This window comes from Schistocerca serialis, chromosome 8, assembly GCF_023864345.2.
Source record: "Schistocerca serialis cubense isolate TAMUIC-IGC-003099 chromosome 8, iqSchSeri2.2, whole genome shotgun sequence".
NCBI classification, from domain to species: domain Eukaryota; kingdom Metazoa; phylum Arthropoda; class Insecta; order Orthoptera; family Acrididae; genus Schistocerca; species Schistocerca serialis.
In genome coordinates, this window is record NC_064645.1 from 462,238,571 (window position 1) to 462,258,425 (window position 19,855).

Sequence of the window (19,855 nt, forward strand, 5' to 3'; positions counted from 1 at the left end):
CTGAAAGAAGGGATTGGTTGGTAGGATACATTGTGAGGCATCAAGGGATCACGAACGTAGTACTGGAGGAAAGCATGGGGGAAGGGGGGGGGGGGGTAAAACTCGTAGAGGGAGACCAAGAGATGAATACAGTAAACAGATTCAGAGGGATGTAGGCTGCAGTAGTCACTCGGAGATGAAGAGGCTTGCACAGGATAGAGTTGCATGGAGAGCTGCATCAAAACTGTCTTTGGACTGAAGACCACTGGCAGTTGTAGAGCCATTGTTTTGTCATATACCGGACAATATGAACAACATCTTTCAGATGGTGACACTAGGAAACAGAGGATTCAAATCGTATAAAACAGCGCGTATAAACTCGTTCCTTCTTTTGGCAGGTAATGACAATGCTTTTTATGAAAATCTGATGATAGCGCCACCATTTCAGATGAATATGTATGTCCCGGAGATTAAAGTAAGCGCGAAGGAACTGTTATCACCTCGCCCTACGGGACGTCGACAAGAACAAGCTGCCGTCGAGTGTCGATAACGAGTGGGGGGAAAATCGCGAAGGAAACCGTCAACCACTAGACAGGGACGGCGCCTGGGAACTAACAGCTTCGGCGCGAGATAAGAACTTGGTGGGGAATTCTGCAGACAGCCGGCCAGCTCAGTGCTCCGTTTGTGCCCAGTTTCCGAGAATCTACCTGCACAGCTGCCACGGCGCCTACTGTCAGAGGCGCCCGCAACACCACGACGTCGCATCTGCGCTGTCAATCAGTGGTTGGTCAATACAGACCTGCAGTTCACTTCTCACAGGTACATCTCGTTCCTTCTGCGCTTAACGAAGATTACTCGTTTGCAAGTTAAGGCCTGTCCCTTTTACTTTCTTGACATAATGTCTCGCCTACTGGAAGGAAGGTAGGAGAGAAGGTTGAAGGAGGAATGGATGGAAAGCTAGGGTTTGGTGACCTGTCGACGACACGATTAGGGACGGCGAACGAGTTCAGATTGGTAAATGATGCGAAAGTAAATCGGCCATGACCTTTCAAAGGAAAGGCACCATTCAATTATTTGCGTTCCGCGATCTGCTGTAATCACAGGAAACGTATGATAATAATAGGCAATTGTTTGTATGCCTTGATGCAAATATATTTTTTAGTTGTCCAAAGCAGTCTCAGTAAAATGCCACCGTCTTCAGTGGGTTTCTTTATTCCAAAGTATGAAAATTACTATTGTTACATTTCGATACGTAAAATTTTATTGTTGTTGTTGTGGTCTTCAGTCCTGAGAATGGTTTGATGCAGCTCTCCATGCTACTCCATCCTGTGCAAACTTCTTCATCTCCCAGTACCTACTGCAACCTACATCCTTCTGAATCTGCTTAATGTATTCATCTCTTGGTCTCCCTCTACGATTTTTACCCTCCACGCTGCCCTCCAGTACTAAATTGGTGATCCCTTGATGCCTTAGAACATGTCCTACCAACCGATCCCTTCTTCTAGTCAAGTTGTGCCACAAACTCCTGCCAATTATATTCAATACCCCCTCTTTAGTTGCGTGATCCACCCATCTAATCTTCACCATTCTTCTGTAGCACCACATTTCTAAAGCTTCTATTCTCTTCTTGTCTAAACTATTTATCGTCCATGTTTCACTTCCATACTTGGCTACACTCCATACAAATACTTTCAGAAGAGACTTCCTGACGCTTAAATCTGTACTCGATGTTAACAAATTTTCCTTCTTCAGAAACGTTTTCCTCGCCATTGCCAGTCTACATTTTATATCTTCTCTACTTCGACCATCATCAGTTAGTTTGCTCCCCTAATAGCAAAACTGCTTTACTACTTTAAGTGTCTCATTTCATAATCTAATTCCCTCAGCATCACGCGACTTAATTCGACTACATTCCATTATCCTCGTTTTGTTTTTGTTGATGTTCATCTTATATCCTCCTTTCAAGACACTGTCCATTCCGTTCAGCTGCTCTTCCAAGTCCTTTGATGTCTCTGACAGAATTACAATGTCATCGCCGAACCTCAAGGTTTTTATTTCTTCTCCATGGATTTTAATACCTACTCTTAATTTCATTAAGAGGGTTAATCAGAAACTAGGGTTACAAAGACTGCAATGAAACCTGTAAATTTTATTTTACACAACGTATGCAGCCAGCTGATACTGCACACATCAGGTTACTTTTCGGCAGTCTCGATATCCGTTTATGCACTCCTCTCATCGTGGGTTGAGTTTGAAAATATCCTCCTGGTAAGCAACCTGTCCTTCCGTGTTCAGTCACTCTGTCGGGAAACGTTCCCCGTTCTCGTTTGAAGCGAATAACCGGCCTGAGAGGGGCTCCTTCGAGTGAGAAAATCGCCCGGCGCTAAGTCCGGCCTGTTGGGAACGGTGTTCGATGATGCCCGCTGCGATCCACATTGGTCACGTTTTCTCTATCTGCTGCAAACTTTCGACACCATTCTGTGGTGTACTTACATGTTTGTTCCACAGAAATCGAAGAACTGAGCGTATTTCTTCGCGAGACCAGTTTTCCCAACGAGTCGCCATTTGTGTTTATCTACAACTAGCGCTGTAGGTGATGGGTGGATGAAATTCTGCGCAGTTGCCAACCGCATGTATCAGAATTACCGCGCACTACTAATTTCTCTATTAACAGACGAATTCCAGAAATGTCGGCCTTCTAACCTTAGCTTCTGATCACTCCTCGTATATGTTGTACTGTTTGCTTCAACACATACATGCCAGTAACTCTACTGTAGCTTTTTACTTTGTAGTCGTGCAAATTTCCATAGCTGTTATGGCTTTTCGACATACCGCATGTCATCTGAAAAGGCAGCAGCGACTGTCGTTAACAAATATGAAATTAAAAACGTCTCTGTTATAAAAATGAAATTTGCGGTGTATTGTGACACAGTTTTGGTGGGCATTGTGTTAGAACGTATTCTCTCGTGTACTTAAGTTAGTTGTCGAGTTACGTTGCTCCAGAAATCTCAGGAAAAACATAACTTCCGCTTTGGCAGCAACTAAAATATTAAATCATCTCGTTGTTGAAGTGTGTCGCGTATCGCGACAATTTCAAAACTGCAGGGGAATTCTGGCGTGTTCTGTTCATGCTAGCGCGCGCGCGTGTGTGTCTGTGTTTGTGTTTGTGTTTGTGTGTGTGTGTGTGTGTTTGTGTGTGTGTGTGTGTGTGTGTGTGTGTATGTCTGTGTGTGTGATGTAGTAGCCAGTGTCGCTACTTCTAGCACACGGGGTCCCAGATTCGATTTTCGGCCCGATCGAAGATTTTCTTCGCTCCAGGATTGGAAGCTTGTGTTGTTTTAATCAGTTCATGTCATATGCCCCACAAAGACGAGCAAGTCACTACAGTGGCATTAAATATAAAGACCTGCTCGGAAAAAATGCATGATGACACAGTGGCGTCTTACGGAATTATTTATTTACAACCGGTTTCGGTCATAGACCATCTCCACGGTGCTGTACACACGAACAAGACAGAAGAAAAAGCCGTAAATACCGAAACAGAATAAGAGTTTCAAAGAAACGATAACGTCACATCAGATATATATTTCTTCAAATTTGAACGATGACATTTTAGCTATATGCACTACACAGCCATAATAGACAAGCTTGTTACAGGCTTCTTGCTTCTTGAGTTACGTCGTTTTGTTAGATTAAATGTTCCATCTTACTTTGCACTTGTGTTGTCTTTAGCTGTATGATTTTTGGATAAGCTTTTTGACTCCTTGGATCGTACTTGTATGCCGGGCTGCCAGTATTTCGCTTGTTGTTGACTGAGCTATTCTCTGATACTGAGTAGCAACAATAAATATTTCTTACATTTTGACTTGAGCATGTTATACTCTATATCTGAAGACATGTGTGTCATGCGATACTGCGACTGTAAATTTTTTTGCATATGTATCTCACGTCGTTGATTGCTTTATTTCTTTGGAAATTGTGTTAGCCGGGTGCTGTGGCCGAGCGGTTCTAGGCGCTTCAGTCTGGAACCGCGCGACCGCTACAGTCTCAGGTTTGAATCCTGCCTCGGGCATGGATGGGTTTGATGTCCTTAGGTCAGTTCGGTTTAAGTAGTTCTAAGTTCTAGGGGACTGATGACCTCAGATGTTAAGTCCCATAGTGCTCACAGCCTTTTGAACCACTTTCTGAAATTGTGTTATGTTTCCGTCTTCACGACTTTCTTCGCATGTACCAAACTGTGAATATTGTCTATGATCGAAACCGGTTGAAAATAAATAACTTCATAAGACACCACTACTCTATAATCTAAATAAAAATTTTGTAAGGCAGCACTACGGTATCATTTTTGTCAGTTATTTTAAACCAGTGAATAGTGTGTTGTTGTAGAGTGTTGCCGGTTCATTTGTTACTTTTTTTCCTCCAACTAAAGTAGCCTGCCTAACTGGGTGCTAACGTACTCGCCTCCCATGGAAGCGGGCCCGGGTTCAGTTGCGGGCCAAGTTGGAGATTTTCTCCACTCGCGGACTGGGTGTTGTGTTGTCTTCATCATCACTTCATCCTCACCACCGGCGCGAAAGTCGCCCAGTGTGGCGTCGAATGAAATAAGTCTTGCATTTGGCTGCCGAACTTCCCCAAATAGGGGCTTCCCGGCCATCGATGCCATACGCTCATTTCCATTTCTCCCACTAGAGCCTCGTGTATGCAGCAGTGATCTTCTAACGTTAATTAACGATGTAAGCTGTTGCTGTGTTTCAGAATGCGCAAACTGGGGTCAATTTATACGGGATGATTGTTCTTGCTCAGAAAGTGTTTGAGGAAGTGTTATGTAACTTTTCACTCTTTAGAGCCCTTATATGTTCTGTGTACCTTCTTCGGGAATTCCTGTATGTTTGTCCCATGTGTTGCGACTGACAGGAGTTGCGTTTGAGTTGATATACCTCTGAACTGCTACCTGATCTAACAAATGGTGTAAGTCAGCCACTATACAATTGCACCTGGGAATGAGAGCGTTTCGGTCGGCTTATCGTGAGTTTTTATCGTGATATTTCACGAGGACACGGTAAACCACTTGACAGTATACGCACAACTCTCTTGACAGCATTCACAGTGCGATGCATTCCTTAGTCGCCACTGAACTTGTTTACTGTTACGTCACCGCGTTTTTCCTGTAACGGCTACGTGAGACCGAGTGCAATAATATCGTGGCCGAGTAGTATTTTTTGTATAGTGTGCTGCTTCTGGGATCTCTTGCTTCTTCATTATGTTTCCAGTTATACATACCACTTTATTAGTATATGTTTGTGTGTAGTATTTGTTTATTTTTGCAGATGTGATGTGGTCTCTTTTGTTGTCATTGTGTTTTGCGTTTGTATTTCTACCTGTCCAGTTGTGCACTAAGTGTGTGTTACTACACTGAAGCGCCGAAGAAACAGGTATAGGGATGCGTATTCAAATACAGATATATGTAAAATGGTAGAATACGGCGGTGCGGTCGGCAACGCCTACATAAGACAACACATGTCTGGCGCAGTTGTTGGTTACTACTGCCACGCTGGTAGCTTACCAAGATGTGAGTGAGTTTGAACGTGGCGTTATAGCCCGCAAACGAACGACGGGCCACAGCATCTCCGAGGTAGCAATGAAGTGGGGATTTTCACGTACGACCACTTCAAATGTGTATCGTGAATATCAAGAATACGATGAAACATCAAATCTCCGAAATCGCTGCGGCCGGAAAAGGATCCTTCAAGAACGGTACCAACGACGACTGAAGAGAACCGGTCAACGTGACGGAAGTGCAACTCTTCCGCAAATTTCTGCAGATTTCAATGCTGGGCCATCAACAAGCGTCAGCGTGCGAACCATCATCGATATGGGCTTTCAGAGCCGAAGGCCCACTCGTGTACCCTTGATGAAGCACGACACAAAGCTTTACGCCTCACCTGGTCCCGTCAACATGGACATTGGACTGTTGGTGACTGGAAACGTTGTCTGGTCGGGCGGCTCTCGTTTCAAATTGTATCGTACGGATGGACGTGTACGGGTATGGAGACAACCTCATGAATCAATGGGCTCTGCATGTCAGCAGGGGACTGTTCAAGCTGGTGGAAGCTTTGTAATGGTGCGGGGCGTGTGCAGTTGGAGTGATATGGGACCCCTGATACGTCTAGATACGACTTTGACAGGTGACACGTACGTGAGCATCCTGTCTGATCATCTGTATCCATTCATGTCCATTGTGTATTCCGGAGGACTCCGGCAATTCCAGCAGGACAATGAAACTCCCCACACGCCCAGAATTGCTACAGAGTGGCTCCAAGAGCACTGTTCTGAGTCTGAACACCTGCGCTGGCCACCAAATTCCCCACAGATGAACCTTATTGAGCATATCTGCGATGCCTTGCAACGAGCTGTTCAGAAGAGATCTCCACTTCCTCGTACTCATATGGATTTATGGACAGACCTGCAGGATTCACAACAGCACTACTTCTAACAGTCGAGTCCATGCCGCGTCGTGTTGTGAACCTTCTGTGCGCTCGCGGGACCCTACACGATATTAGGCATGTGTACCAGTTTCTCTGGCGCTTCATTGTACTTTAATTACCACTCATTTTTACGAATGGCACTAAATAAGTAATGTAACACATTCTTTCTCGGCCATTTTCGGTTGAGAAAATGTTGAATTTGTTGTGGGACATCGTGGAATATTCCGCTTAAGCCCCTAAAAATTGGAAATTTGTGGTAAGTTCCTATGGGACCAAACTGTTGAGGTCATCGGTCCCTAGGCTTACACACTACTTAAACTTACTTACGCTAAGGACAACACACACACACACCCATGCCCAAGGGAGGACTGGAACCTCTGACGGGGGCAGCCGCGCGGACCGTGGGAACGTGTCTCACTCCTCGCGGCTACCCTGCGCTGCCGCTTAAGCCCCTAGAATTTCATGAAGTTCCGACAGGTGAGGGTACTATACGTAGCTTTCAAAATAGCATTTGTAACGGAGGTGCGTTTCAAAAAGAAAAATGCCACTGAGTTTCTTTTGGCGTAAAACCAGAGCATCGCAGATATTCATAGGCGCTTGCAGAATGTCTGCGTAGGTCTGACGGTGAGCAAAAGCACGGTGAGTCTTTGGGCGACACGTTTGTCATCGTCGAAACAAGGTCCCGAAAATCTGTCCGGTTTTCCGCATGCTGGCCGGCTGCACAGTTCGAACGCGCGGACACTTTCATTCGAGTTGGCAGATGCAGACGAATTTCTCCTTCTTCATGACAAGGCAAGCCTCACTCAATTCTGTGCACCCGAGAGGAGCTTGTAACGTTGTTGCTTTAATTTGTTATGATTACGGTGCTGATAGACAATAAAAGCGGGTTAAAGCTGTGAGCTGTCTGGGGAAGTTAACCTTGCATTACTGAGCAACTGTTTCACCAGGTATCCAGTCAAGCTTACCAAATTCCCAACCAGACTAACATTAATTATAATCTTTTAATCGCCATACGACAACCGGCGATATATATATATATATATAAAGAGAATTTAAATAAGAAGAAATAAATCAGTTAATATTTGGAAATTTATTTTAACATTGATCATTGAAATTTCAGCATATTAAACTTGAGTCATAACTAAGCTGGTGCCTTATTTAGGATTGTGAAAATGTGAGACTGTAATCTTACGGACCACATCAAATATGGAGCCAAGATTGGGAGACTGCATACAACACTGCATTCATAAAATAACACACGAAGAACGTTGAAACATATGCAAGAGGAAATTAACCACAACCAACCAATTCAGTTTTCACCCAAAGAAGCTACGTTCGTAGCGCAATCCTGTCCGTCATGTAATTACCACACACTGGTATACTAAATTCATACTAACTCTCTGTGAAATCTTCCCGAAAAGAATAGCTGAGGGCTACTTTTATGATTACACCACATGCTTCACGTGGTCAGCTTGGTTTACACAAAGAGTGTAACTCCACAATAATTTTGATGATTAAAATAAATTAGATCGAAAAGCAATTAACAAAAGAAAAACCTCGAACTGGTTACTATCGTCTTACTATTAACCTGATGCGTCAAACAATTGTATAAGCACGTGATACTGGTCTCACAAAGTACATCCCACGTGGGTTGAACATAAAGAAAAGCTGCTATATTGAAAAATATTGTCAAGACGAGACTTTATAATCTCACGCACATTCGCATTTAAGATTAATGATATTAGTTAGAGTTACTGATCAACACGTGGTTCTACTTTACTCACAAAGTAGTGACAAAGCAACTACTGGAAGATATTCTGAACTTCACACTCGAAATACACTGCATTGCAATTTAAGATAACATTAGATATTTTAGATCTAAACCTGAAATAAAGGTGATTAAATTTTCAGTTAGGCCGAACTTAAGAAATCCATTGTCCTACGGAGTTAGCAGACACGCGCTTAGCAGGAGATCTTACCACTTCAGACGCTCGCCGCGGACAGACTGACCTGGGCCGCTACCGAGCGTGCTTCCGTATACAAAACGCAAGTGACCAGAGAGGCAGCTTCCTATACCAACATGGCAAGGGACAGACAGGACCATAATAAGAATAGAAACCTCTCTGCTTTTAGAAAGCGTAGCTACCTGTTCCGACGTTGGTCCTACTGTTCTCTAGCAGACAGGCTTGTCTGCTACCATCAAGCATGCACTTAGAAATACATTTGCTCATTCATTCTTTCACACAGAAGGGAAGGGGGATGACAGTACCTTATCATATACAGTATATTAAAGAAAGCGGATGTAGGTTCCGTACGAGACTGTGTGAAATGAATTACATATAAACTGTGTTTTAAAGTGTAGTAGTGTGACAGATCGTTCTTGTTTATGTGTAAAAGTAACACGTTTCACTGCTCAGTCTCTTCCCAGATAGTCAGAAACACCACAGTAAATTTAGAAGAGGAATTATGCCGTAAATGAGAACAGATTTAAGAAATTAACATGAAAGGAATCCAACAGCGACCTTTCAAGCTCACAAAACTTCGTTGAATTGTTCTTCCTCATCCACCCTACTGCTTGGATCTCGCTCCTTCCGACTTCCATCTGTACGGCCGAATGCAGGATGCACTCCGCGGGATGACGGGGAGGTTACTGGCGTTGGCTCCGCGTCGACCAGTAGAGTGCTACCATGATGGCATGCAGGAGTCACAGTAAGGTGGCGCAAGGGCGTCGCATTGAACGGAGATCATGTCGAAAAATAGGGTTTTGTAGCCAAAACAGCGGGGGATAATATGGTGTATTGGAATCATGAATAAAACCAACCTGCTTTCAGAAAAAAATAATGTTTAGCATTAGCGATTGAGCGCCGCTTGTATTTTGTGGTCGAGTCTGTTAATAGTGTCTGTTTTGTATTCACCTTAGGGCAATTTGTTTGATTACCTGTAGTTCATCTGTGTCAGTCTAAGGTTTGAGGAGTGTTCTCATTAACTTTGCAGCACGTGTGTGAACTTGGCATATTTATTTGGAGTTGGTTGGATGTACTGTGGATAACAGTGATAGTGGCTGTGGGTTTTCTGTAGATAGAACTTGATGTTGGTTGTTGTTTCTCGTTATTGTGAGACGCAGAAAATTCAGTTTCTTGTTTTCCTCAGCTACGCAGTGAAGAATAATTATGAGTGCTGTGTTGATGCTATTGTGAAGCTCTTCCACGATTTGTCGGGTGATTGTACTACCCTTACAGTGACCATCTCGACATAAGTTATGTTTAACTAAGGACACTGTACCCACTTCATTTCTTTATAATTTTCCAAAGATGTTCCCATCTTTTCTTTTCATTATGGATCCATTTGATTTTTGTTCATTTTACACTTGTTCTCTTAGCTCTTCTATCTTCAGATCCTAACTATAATATTTTACTTCTGAAAACAGACATTTCTTCTACTTTCGTGTTGTGTATTTCTAAATCTTTTTTTTCTTTTCTTTTTTTTGCTCCCCCAGAGACACCTGCAGATCTTTTAGCCTACTGTCAGTTTATTATGTGTTAACTTCAAACAAATAGCAGTCTTCTTGTACGTGCCATTTTATTTCTAGCATTCACTCTTGAACAAGCCACCGGTTTCCTTTTTGAAACAAGAAATATAATAGCTGCTTTTAGAATGAACCGTCTCACAGTTTAACACCACGTTTAACAATGATCGTACTGAAATACTAATGAATAATTGAAATAAATTTCGCCGCTAATGAGCTTCCTTATCTCGCATTATGTCGCTGATACGCCTGAACATTAAATTCTCCCTACTCAGATAAATCACTTATACGTGATCAGTTTGTGCGTACATAAAACGACGTATCCACACAGTTTCACTTCTCTCTCTCTCTCTCTCTCTCTCTCTCACACACACACACACACACACACACACACACACATACACACACGTCAAAAACTGAAAAACTGTTGACTCACCGGCTCGACAATATCTTGTAAGAGGTCCCCTTTGTATTTTTCCATTATCCTACGTACGAAACGAAGCTTGCCAACTACTTTACCTAAGATTGAGCGTATCTGGTCATTTCATTTCATATCCCCTCAAATCGTTGCACCAACGTATTTGAATGACTTGACTGATTGTAGTTGTGGCTCGTTAGCACTGCACTGGTAGGATACTACAGTTTGCGTTTTTGAAGTGTACAATTTTAAATTTCTCAAAATTTAAAATAAGTTGCCAAGCTCTGCGCAAGTTTGAAAACTTACCAAGAACTGAATATTTATGCAATGTTTTTTTTCAAATACTTTTGGACTACAGATAACTACATCACCTGGAAAAAAAATCTACGGTTGCTATTTATGTTGTAGGCCAGGTCATTAAAGTAAAACAAGAAAAGTAAGGGTCCTAGGGCAGTCCTCGATCACGGTATCTCTCGCATGCCTGGTGTCCTCACGGCATCCGTGTTGGTTCTTAGAGCTGAGGTGTTCATTTACCAAAACAGTAATCAGTTTTTAGCACTGCTGATGGTACATAATTAGAGCAATGAAAGTCACCGATACAGGTCTGTAGGTCTGTTTCTCCTCTCTAAAAATGCAGTAAATGAAGCAGGCAAAAAGGAATACAAACGTCTCAAAAATGAGATCGACAAGAAGTGCAAAATGGCTAAGCAGGGATGGCTAAAGGACAAATGTAAGGATATAGAGGCTTATCTCACTAGGGGTAAGATAAATACTGCCTACAGGAAAATTAAAGAGACCTTTGGAGAGAAGAGAACCACTTGTATGAATATCAAGAGCTCAGATGGAAACCCAGTTCTAAGCAAAGAAGGTAAAGCAGAAACGTGGGAGGAGTATATAGAGGGACTATACAAGGGCGATGTACTTGAGGACAATATTATGGAAATGGAAGAGGATGTAGATGAAGATGAAATGGGAAATACGATACTGCGTGAAGAGTTTGACAGAACACTGAAAGACCTGAGTCGAAACAAGGCCACGGGAGTAGACAACATTCCATTAGAACTACTGACAGCCTTGGGAGAGCCAGTCCTGACAAAACTGTACCATCTAGTGAGCAAGATGTATGAGACAGGCAAAATACCCTCAGACCTCAAGAAGAATATAATAATTCCAATCCCAAAGAAAGCAGGTGTTGACAAATGTGAAAATTACCGAACTATCAGTTTAATAAGTCACAGCTGCAAAATACTAACACAAATTCTTTACAGACGAATAGAAAAACTGGTAGAGCCGACCTCGGGGAAGATCAGTTTGGATTCCGTAGAAATACTGGAACACGTGAGGCAATACTGACTTTACGACTTACCTTAGAAGAAAGATTAAGGAAAGGCAAACGTACGTTTCTAGCATTTGTAGACTTAGAGAAAGCTTTTGACAATGTTCACTGGAATACTCTTTCAAATTCTAAAGGTGGCAGGGGTAAAATACAGGAGAGAAAGGCTATTTACAGTTTGTACAGAAACTAGATGACAGTTATAAGAGTCGATGGGCATGAAAGGGAAGCAGTGGTTGGGAAGGGAGTGAGACAGGGTTGTAGCCTATCCCCGATGTTATTCAATCGGTATATTGAGCAAGCAGTAAAGGAAACAAAAGAAAAATTCGGAGTAGGTATTAAAATCGATGGAGAAGATATAAAAACTTTGAGGTTCGCCGATTACATTGTAATTCTGTCAGAGACATCAAAGGACTTGGAAGAGCAATTTAACGGAATGGACAGTGTCTTGAAAGGAGGATATAAGATGAACATCAACAAAAGCAAAACGAGGGTAATGGAATGTAGTCGAATTAAGTCTGGTGATGCTGAGGGAATTAGATTAGGATATGAGACACTTAAAAAAGTAAAGAGGTTTGCTATTTGGGGAGCAAAATAACTGATTATGGTCGAAGTAGAGAAGATATAAATTGTAGACTGGCAATGGCAAGGAAAGCGTTTCTGTAGAAGAGAAATTTGTTAACATCGAGTATAGATGTAAGTGTCAGGGAGTCGTTTGTGAAAGTATTGGTATGGAGTGTAGCCATGTATGGAAGTGAAACATGGACGATAAATAGTTTAGACAAGAAGAGAAGTTTTCGAAATGTGATGCAACAGAAAAATGCTGAAGATTAGATGGGTGGATCACATAAGTAATGAGGAGGTATTGAAAAGGATTGGCAGGAGTTTGTGGCACAACTTGACGAGAAGAAGGGACCGGTTGGTAGGATATGTTCTGAGGCATCAAGGGATCACCAATTTAGTACTGGAGGGCAGCGTGGAGGGTAAAAATCGTGGAGGCAGACCAAGAGATGAATACACTAAGCAGATCCAGAAGGATGTAGGCTGCAGTAGGTACTGGGAGATGAAGTAGCTTGCCCAGGATAGGGTAGCATGGAGAGCTGCATCAAACCAGTCTCAGGACTGAAGACCACAACAACAATAAGAAGTTCTTAACAATTGGACGAACTTGCAGTTACTACAATAATCTATGGTAAATTACGATACTGTTAGACGTAGTAGCAGAAAATCCACTTAATCGATACAGGCGCTGTTATACTTTCTGCCAACTCTCATTTTCTTTATGTAACTAAATTTTGTCCGTGTTGGTTGGTGAGAAACGAACCCAATCTTCTTGTAAAGCTATCGTCTAGAAAAATGAGACCGAAATATGGGATAGACAACATGCTTTTATTCAATTTTACATGCTTGATTACGCCCGCTTCATCCCTTACACAATGAACTATAGTTTTCACGTTGGCAACACACCTGTTCGCAACATTAACTGCAAACCGTAATTTCTTCATTGACTCATCTGCTCGTCTGAACGGACATCGCGTGTACGTTCAAACGAGCAAATGGTTCTATGAAGAAATTATAGTTTCTTCTTAATTTTGCCAAAAAGAGATTACAATATTTGACTTGTCATCGTCGACTCACTTACGACAACGTAACCAAATTTGAAAACCAACGCTAGTGAACCCTCATACCTGGTGCAAACCGTTTAGCGAGAAATTGTATCCGAGTAGCGTATGGATGTCACGGGCGAGGACTGCGGATATGTGGCATTCGATGGGAGTGTGGGTCGGCCCAGAGGCGGTCCAATATCGTTCGCACAGCTCTGATAAGCACTGTGTCCGGATGGGGCAGTGGTTAACGTAACTATCTAGTAAGCAGAAGATCATGGGTTCAAATCCTGGTCCGGTCAGACGTGACCGAAAGAACAGACAGTACGTATTCGTATAATATTATTCGAGACATGTAGTCTACTGGCTGACCCGCCAGGGTAGCCGAGAGCGCTAACGCCCTGCTTCCTGGACTCGGGTAGGCGCGCCGGCCCCGGATCGAATCCGCCCGGCGGATTAACGACGACGGCCAGTGTGCCGGCCAGCCTGGATGTGGTTTTTAGGCGGTTTTCCACATCCTACTAGGTGAATACCGGGCTGGTCCCCACGTCCCGCCTCAATTACACGACTCGCAAACATTTGAAATACATTCACACTATTTCACGATTTACACGAGACGCAGACAGCTGGGGTACACTCCTTCCGTCCCAGGGTGTATGGGGTGGTGGCAGGAAGGGCATCCGGTCACCCCCCAAATTAACCATGCCAATTAACCCTGCCGACCCTGCGCGCAGTGCGGGATTAAAGCAGTAGCAAAGGAAAGAAAGTACTCTACTGGCCTGCCAGTACCGAGTTTTTCCATCTTTCTTACAGCCACCAACATCTTAAGCCATAAGGAGACAAACATCAACATTTACTTGCACAAGCACTTGTGACTGCTTTCCGTATTTCAAGGATACTTCCAAAAATTTCATACCAAGTCAGGGGAAGGCAATAGGAAATCTCTTTAAATGTGAACGTTTTTGTTTATGTTTTACCATGAACGTCTGAATAATTTGAGAGTACAGGTTCAAAGTAACGAGTCACAATTTATGTTTATTTCTACTACACGTTAGAAGATTAAACCTCCATCGCCAAGTGGACTATTTCTTTTGAGTCATCAGTTTTCTGACTGATTTAATGCTGCCCACTCAGAATTCCTCTCCTGCGTCAACTTCTTCATCTCAGAGCAGCCCTTACAACTTACGTCCTCAATTGTTTGCTAGATGTACTCCAATCTCTGTCTTCCTCTACAGTTTCTGCCCTCTACAGCTCCCTCTGGTATCATGGAAATCATTCCCTAATGTCTTAACAGATGTCCTGTCATTCTGTCCCTTCTCCTTGCCACTCTTTTCCAATATTCCTTTCCGATTCTGCGCAGAACCTCCTCATTCCTTACCTTGTCCGTCCACCCAATTTTCAACATTCGTCTGTAGCAACACATCTCAAATGAGAAGGTATAGGCACCAAACGCTGGAACATTTTTAATTTTTAATTTCTGACTTGAGCATATCTGCTCGTAATTTTGACTACTGCCTGCTCGTAATGTAACTTTATGCTCGTTAAAATTTCATTCTGATGAAGGCATTCTTAGAGGTGTCGAAACCTACGTCAATGTGTTAAAAATTATTTGCAACCGGTCGGCTGTGTAATTTCTCCGTTTAAACATATTCGTTTTCCGTTGCCTCAGGATCTTCTCATGAAATTTCAGTCACCAGCTTTTTCCTCGGGGAGCGAAAATATTTTTTTGGTGCCCACCTACGCAGGGAGAAATGATCATAAAAATAAAATAAGCTGGCAAATAAAGATTTAAGTGTCAGTTTTTCGCGCGCGAAGGTGGCGAAAAGCTTGAAGGTGGTTGAATGGCTGGCTTTTCATCTAAGCTCTTGATATTCATGTGGCTTCTTCTCGTTTTCCCCAAAGACCTCTGATTTTCCTGCAGGCTTTATCTGTTTTTCTCCTATCGAAAAAGGCTTCTAAAACGCCTGGAGATGCGAATGGGGGCTATTTTACCTGCGGAATATTTTGCCAAAGAGGACGCCATCATCATTTGACAGTACGGTAAAGCTGCATGTCTTGGGGAAAAATTACGGCTGTAGTTTCCCCTTGTTTTCAGGGGTTCACAGTACCAGCAGAACATGACAGTTTTGGTTGGTGTTGCAAGGCCGGATCAGTCAGCCATCCAGACTGTTCCGCTTCCAACTATTGAAAAAGCTGTCTGTCTGTATAGTTGAGGCACTCAAGTCACCCCACCGACGCCAAGGTCTACAGTTCATGGAGAGAGAAAACTGGTAGATATGCTAATGCATTTACTTGGAACGGAATTAGTTCCAGTTGTGGCCGCAAGGGGCAAACCTAGCGCTGTACACTGTTCGTATGAAGAGAGACCGTGCGCTATTAGTGAAGCTGTTTTATGTGAACGGTAGAAATTACAATGCTCCATTCAGAGACTATCGGCGACTGAAAGATCTGAGGGTGGAAGTCATTAATAGGTTTAAAGAATATGATAATGAAATTCCAAAATACTAGTGAGATTGGTGCGGCATCTGGAACGAAATGGCGTCCTATGGCGGCAAAATTTGTTGATGAGGTTGCTGTTGCTGCAGCTGACCATGTAGCACGTGCCCCAGGTAGTGGTAGTGCTCATGCAGAACTGTCCATCCCGTGGACAACTGTTCAGAAAGTTTTGCAGTCTGTTTTACACACTTGCAACGCCTATTGTGCACCGAAAGCCACTGCACTCGCCGTATGTGACTGTGTGGTGTGGATTCACAAGCACCTTTGCTCTAGGTCCGCTCTTCTTTGAAGAGAATACACCCAGAGGACTTGCCAGGTATACCTTGACGTCTGCTCGTTATCGACAACTCCTTATACTGCAAGTGATTCCCGCTTTTGTAAAGGGCAACTGTGTGGCAACCACTGTTCTCATGCAATGTGGAACAACACCTCATGTCGCTCACCGAGTGAAAAATCTGCTTAATGCAACCTTCTACGAACGTTTTACCTCCAGAGGTTTCCTAGATCCATGGCCCGCAAGATCACCCGATCTGAATCCATATGACTTTTGGCTCTGGGGATATCTAAAAGAACGCCTATACCAGGGAGACGTTCAGCCTTTATCTAACTGAAGGCCAGTATACATGTACACGTTGCTCAGATTCCACCGGAATTGCTGCGAGAAACTGTTGATCACGTCGTACGTCTGTGGGTCTCATATTGAACAAATTGTGTAAGGGGTGGTTAATAATTCAATTAGCGTTATGCCTTTATCATTTGTTTGATCTTTTCCGCCTGAAATATGTCAACAGAAAATCAACCAGGCCAAAACATAAATAAATCAAAGTAACAAACTGATGAAAAATATTTATAAGCTAAGAAATACGTAAATAACAATTATAGTGTGTAAGAAAAATGTTTTGTAAAACTTATTTAAATTCTTTGCGTATCGATGGTGACAGTGAAGTATCTGCACCAAGCTCTGTGTTGGCGAGAGAGCACGCGCATTAATACATAGGGAGCGCGGAGAGAAGCGCACGGTGTTGTCGATAGAACACCCTGGAGTCAACCTTTGTGCAGTGAAGTTGTGTGTAGAGACAGAGCGGTGTGCCTGTTCGCCACCAGCTACATATTGCTGGAGGAATACTATAATTATATAATTGGTAATTATTTATGAATTATTAAAAATCGACGTCATGAAGACATCAAAGGTATTTAAGGACTAACTGCATATTGTAAGTTCGTTGTTACATTTTTGATCCGTTTTACGTAAACGATCCACAAACTAAAGTTTTATAAATTGAATCATTATAAAGAGTTAAAAATTTATATTCAATCATTTTCAAAATATATCAGTTTATCTCAGTCAATATCTATTATTTTTCATTGAACCCAGTAACCACAAGATTTACCTTTTGTTGAGTTTTCTCAATTTTTTTAAATTTAATAATGGCATTGCATTTTTCACCAGTAACTGCAATCAAAAAAGCAAATGGATAATAAGTACAGTTTTAGCTCACATATTTGCAATCCCAGTAAATGAATGCCAACCCAAATAATTATCAACAATAGATCAGAGTAAGTATATTCAGATATGCAGTCAGATGACGTTATCCAGGGGCGACTCAGTAAAATAAAAGGTAAGGAAAGTATATATGTATGTTTTCAGGTTCACTGCATAGACAACCAGTACCAATGGCCTCGGCGTAATCTTCTTTTGATCGGTCACATTAATATTGTCACCAATAAAGGCACAAGGCGTACAACATTGTGTACGCTAAAGACTATCAGATCAGACACATTGCCGAAAGAAAGTCCAGACAGAAAAGCTGCAAGGCACAAAAAGTTCAATTCTCTTTCTTTCTTTCATTAGACGGAAAGTAAGTTAAATTTTTTATTCTAGACGGGAAGAGTATCGTCTAAACGCATTAAGTTCAATCATTATTTCTTTTATTTATTCGACGGGAAGGTTCCACGACCACGTCTCATTCCTAATCCATTATATATCGAAACATTTCTATAAGTCGTTCTCACAGTCACGGTGCCAGATTTGCACCTGGAGGCCAAAATTGGAACTAATCATGTTGCAACGAAAATCGGTTTCGCATTAACGCATTAAAATATCTACCAAGTTTCGCTGGCATAGAATCAATAATTACAGCCCACACTGGACCTCAACGAGTAGCTGCACTTTAATTATAACCTCCCGGTAATACGATGTTTTGGGAGAGCTGAAATTACTTGCGACAGATACGCATTTTATTTAACACTTCACTGGAGGATACTCACAGCAGACTGTTCCTCAAGTTAATGCTGGTCCGGAAATGCTATGTAATCCGTAATTAAAGCAAAATTACTCTGCAATGTAATGTAATGTTTCATCAAATTTTGCATCATTGCACCAACAAATATTAAGATATATGACTCTAATACGGTGTAACACGCACTAGTGTCCGTAGTTCGCAGCCTGTCTCAGCATTAGTCGTGTCTCAAGCTTTTGGCGTGAAAGAACCGTGACGATTACTACTTAGATTACATGCTAGATATCGTACGTAACTTATGATGCCTGGACTGCCAAGAACTCGTTCGTGGTTCGTGTAATTCCAACTTAATATTCTCCACAGCGGGCAATCGACACACCACAGCGACTATAAAGCCACTGAGAACCGACTTCATACGCTCTACTCACGTAAAAGAGCAGCAGAAAAAAAGTCGTTCTAACACCGAGTCACATAATAAGGTTTCTGAACTCAATTATTTCTCTAGGTCATCGTAATGTAAGGTCATTAAAGCTTGGATCTGCGCAAGTAGAAACTCAGTACTCGACGATCCGTCATCAATACGGACTTACTTTATTAGTGTCCGAATGTACCGATTTCCAGAAAATATGTACTTGCCAGGATAGTTGTTGTAGTCTCTTTGTCCGTACGAGGGGCGTTTCAAAAGCCGTGCAGAGTCCGAGAGATGGCATCACCGGCACATATAGAGGTCAAGTTTAGTTAGTAGCATCTCTGGAAAGAACGCACACAACGTTTCAACCATATTGGTCTATTTCTTTGTGTTTGGCATTCGTGTGAATCAAGGAAGTCAAGTGATTGTCAAAAAATGAATGAAAAAGAATTTCGTGTGGTGATTAAACATTACTTTGTGAAAGGCAAAACGCCTCAGGAAACTAAAGAGAAGCTTGATGAATAATACAGTGACTGTGCAGCTTCGATTAGAACAGTTTATAAGTGGTTTCAACATTTTCGGAGTGGCCATATGGGCACAAGTGATGCTGAACGTTCTGGACGCCCTGTGGAGGTTATGACTGGATAAATCATTGATAAAATCCATGATAGGGTGACGGATGACATAAGAGTTAAGGTAAGTGAGATTACTAGTGCTGTGGGCATCTCGAATGAACGGGTACATAATATTTTGCATAAATATTTGGACATGATAAAGCTATCCGCAAGATGGGTTCCGCGATTGCTCACACTTGACCGAAAACGGAATCGTGTGAAGTGTTGCAAGGATTGTCTGCAGCTGTTCAGGAAGAATCCGCAGGACTTTATAAGCGTCGTTTCGTCACTGTGGATGAAACATCGATACATTACTATAGCCCTAAGACCAAAGAACAATCTAAACAATCTGCACCGAAGAGGGGGAAGACCATTCTTTCGGCCAGAAATGTTATGGCGATTGTCTTTTGGGATTCGCAAGGGATAATACTCATAGACTATCTGGAAAAGGGTAAAACTATTAGAGGTGCATATTATTCATCGTTATTGGACCGTCTGAAAAACGAGCCGCAAGAAAAAAGCTGGCGATTGGACGGCAAAAAAGTCCTTTTCCATCGGGACACTGCAGCAGCACACACCTCAGCAGTTGCGGTCGCAAAATTAATGGAAACAGGATTCTAACTCGTTTCACATTCCCCCCCCCTATTCTCCAGACATGGCTCCCTTGGACTACTATTTGTTCCCCAATTTGAAGAAATGGCTGGTGGGACAAAGATTTTATTTAAACAAGGAGGTGATTGCAGCAACCAAT